The sequence below is a fragment of the Dendroctonus ponderosae genome, unplaced genomic scaffold (genome assembly GCF_020466585.1).
Source record: "Dendroctonus ponderosae isolate FM_Combo_2020 unplaced genomic scaffold, Dpon_F_20191213v2 Dpon_F_20191213_8, whole genome shotgun sequence".
In the NCBI taxonomy this organism is placed as follows: Eukaryota; Metazoa; Arthropoda; class Insecta; order Coleoptera; family Curculionidae; genus Dendroctonus; species Dendroctonus ponderosae.
In genome coordinates, this window is record NW_026019016.1 from 10,322,397 (window position 1) to 10,326,473 (window position 4,077).

Sequence of the window (4,077 nt, forward strand, 5' to 3'; positions counted from 1 at the left end):
TTCAGCTGTTATTTTTATAATGCGTAGCGAGGGTACGAGAAATTACATAATCTGTTTATGAGAATGGAAGTCAGAAATTATTTAACAATCTTGCTCTAAATTTACTCCAGTTTCATGGAAGGAACATTCTGGATAGATTGACTAAATTAAACAACAATGTATAAATTTACTTTGTCATCTGTATCCGTTTGCTTCTATTTTATGATAATTAAATCTGGGCCAAGAGCATGTAAACCTATCTTGTCATATTCACCCAATGCGTACACAAGTAATCCACAAATATTTCAAAATATTTGCATTAACCTTGGTAATTAAGCAAAACACAGACATCGCATTAAATGATTATGTAAAAATTTACTTAATTGTGCATAGAAGAATAATTGTACTATTCCTTCGCTGAATAAGACGCATTCATTTTGCTTTTTCAAAGTAGTTTATTATGAAATAGCTGACCATTTAATAAACACAATCACAGGTAATTCCAATGAGAAATTTGAAGCAAGAGTTTTACGTCCAAATAAGTTTTATATTCGTCATACTAATAAAGTTGCCTTATTGACTTGGTACATCTACTTAATTCTGTTCTTAATAACTCTTACGGTTAATCTTAATCCTTTATAAAGCTTTGTTTGTGTCAACTCATAGACTGGGGAAATTTGCGAAATCTTGTATTCTCGAGAACTAGTGCATTCGTTTAAAGAAACTGCTTCTTAGAAAAATAAACATGTATAGAATAACAAAATGTAATTTAAAAAATTACAGCGCAAAGCATAACCAAATCACATGAGCTTCCGTCTAAGGTGATATTAATTTTTGTAATAAATACTGACATCTTACTGATTTGAAAAGTGAGCACTTAAATTCTCTGAAAGTATGTCAATAGTACAATACAGAAAATCGGGAATCGGACAGAAATCTTCCCCTTCAAATACACACAACTACAATCCTACTATGTTTTCTTATAAAGCGTGTTTTTAGAGGTATATAACTTATTATATTGAAATAAAACCCTGTAAGTTAAAATCAAACGAATGTAATGGTCATGGCTTAATGCCAATTGTATAGTTTAACTATGATTTGGGGTGTAATGCGGCGCGGCTGGCTCAAATGAAGAGCAAACTGGTCTTGTCTGGGCTGGAAGTCCAATTTTCGACCACTTCCAAACTTCTTAAAGCTCAAAAAAACAGTGAGTTTTTCTGGATATAACGGGGACTCAATAATGGCTTCTGGATTTTCGTCGCTCCAAATCCGGCAATTTTGTTTACTTTCGCAACCATTGCGCGAAAAACGAAGGAGCGCACGGTGAGTTTGGCGAACTGAACAACGATTTTCGAAATAAAATGCCAAATTTGGAGCGACAAATCCAAAATCCGAAAACCATTATGCCAAAAACTCACTGCTTGATGAGCTTTTTTAAGGTCTAGTGGAATCAAATTGGTCGAAAGTTGGAGTGCTTTAGTGGATTGCTCTTCATTCGAGCCAGCCGCGCCGCCCATATGCCCCAGATCATATGTAAGCTATAATGGCATACAATTATCCTTTCAATAAAGCCAGTATCATGACCTTAACAGGAATTTTATGAGTTTTATTTCAATTTAATGTTCTATAACTTTAAAAAGCACCCTTTAGATATACTAAAAATACTTTCTAAAAATAAAACATGCCTGTGTTCTATAGATGGGTAATACAAAGCAAACATGTGAAAAATGAAACTCAACCTGACTGTAATTATATTCAATGTTATTGAGACAATGAGGATATTTATATTAATAGTAATAGGTATATCGCATCATATGATTAAAATTGAAGAAAGTAAATATATGCACCTACATGCAGTGGGCCAAGGGCGTGAAAATTGGAACTTCCAGATAAGATTTGTTGAAACGCAAATTACGAACAGCAGCTTACACCAACTTGCAAATAAAAATTCGTCAACGTTGATAACAGTTACTTACTTTATCTTAATGACATTTTATTCGATTTTGATAATTCTTTAAAGGCGATATTATGTATTGTATTTTTTTAATTTATATTGTGCCGAAGTCTATGAAATTATTTCGGACTGGTTGTAAAACAGATTAATTTTCCTCAAAAAAATACAATTTGAAAGTGATTGAATGGTTCGAAAGCTCTACTCTACCAGACATATTTTGGACGAAAATATTCATGTTATTTCTTGTGTGAAATATGCTTTTTAAGCGTGTTGTTGTGTTGCTATTTTAGTAGGAGTATTAATGTCTGGTTTCCATTTTACTTACAGCCGCTGTTAAGACTGAAAATGTCTCCACATCACGACCAGGAAGTAACGTTTTACTTAATGGCTTTTCAAAGGCATCCTTTCCTTTGTTTAATTAAAGTCAATACAAACTTTATCTCGTCAGTTTTCAATTTATTTTCTGTCGAATATAAAATGTGACAAAAACGACAGCAACCGCTCTACCACACTCTCACTCTTTGTACAGATATTTCCGCATAATTGCGTTTATGCGTAGGCGCTAGCCTGTAGAATGTTAGGTAATAATGATAGGCAAGATGTTATATCTCGCAATGTATTTTGCAACTTTTTAAATTCATAAGTTTTTTCGTGAATTGTATTTCGTGGTTCCCGTTTGTCGTGCCCTACGCGACCCTGTATACTTTGTCAAAGACTTAATCAAAATGAATATAATTATTATTACAAAGACATTATAACTTCAAATCCGAATATGAGTAGTAAACATTTTCATAACGATCATGTACACTTTTTTAGCTTCCAGGTAAACCGATAACATCCAAATTATTTAGACATGGGGTAATCAGTCATTACAGAGGTCCATTATTGGTGTATATGAAGTTAGTTAGTTAGTTCAATAAATAATGAACATAACAAATAAAATCGAATCAATAAATAATGACCTTTAATATACACGCAGTAATAGACAATGTGTCAGGGCCAGCCTACATTAATATTGGATTTTACTATACCTGAAAATCGAACAAAATATAAGTTGGGATTTATTCATAAAGCTTCAACTTTATTTCTAGGTAACGTTAAATTCGGAATGCGATAAAATACGGAAATTTTGAAGACGAAGGATCATTAAGTTTTTTGAGATTCTTGACATAATAAATACGAATCAAACGGATATCAACTAATTTCGTACAAATTAATACATTTCAATTTCTATTATAAGCTAATAAAGCCCTGATGGAATTTGTACTACTTTTTATAGATTCTACTTGAAAATTTTTTATGTCAATGCTAATTCAACTAAAGACGTCAATGATATTAATTAGTGCACTAAACTATTTCATGGAAAACTGATCTATCTGATGGAAATGCTTGATCCTATAATATTATAGGATCAATATAGTATACTTTGATGAAATTACCAAATTTAACATATAATAACATGTATGTTATTGATGCGTAATTTATATACCATAAATAACGCTTATTAATTTGGTAATTTCATAAAAATGTACTGTACTGATCCTATAATATACAGGGTGAGTTTTTTTCGATGACTAGTACAAGGATCTCCGGAACTAGAGCAGTTGGGAAGAAGGTCAAATGGACAAAGAATTGTAGTTTTCAATGATCTAGTCGAAACCAATTTTATTTTTCTAAAATTTGACAGCTGTCAAGATATATTAATTTGACAGGAAAACATTAAAAAGAAAACTTGTAGGAAATTGAATTCCAAACAAAATGACATAAGATATTTCTCCAAAATAACTGTCATTTATGACATATGACACAAATTTGAGTTTTTTTAAATGGCAACCATACTTTATTATTGCTTTCCCAAATAGAGCATTTTATTCCGACTATCACATCGTTAGGATTTTTTGGAAAATAAAGTGTCTGCGAACAATTTATACTTTTTGAACTTAGTTGATCGAAGTTAGTCATGGAAATATAAGGATAAGTTTCCATAGCAACAAATAATAACATCTTTCAATTTTTGACATTCAAGTTTAAATTCAACTTAGAAATCTAATTTTTTACAAACTTCTTTTTGGGTATTTCGCATCAAAAATTTTTGTCTTTAAAAAAGACAGAATTTCCTCACGTCTTTTATTACAGATTGATAA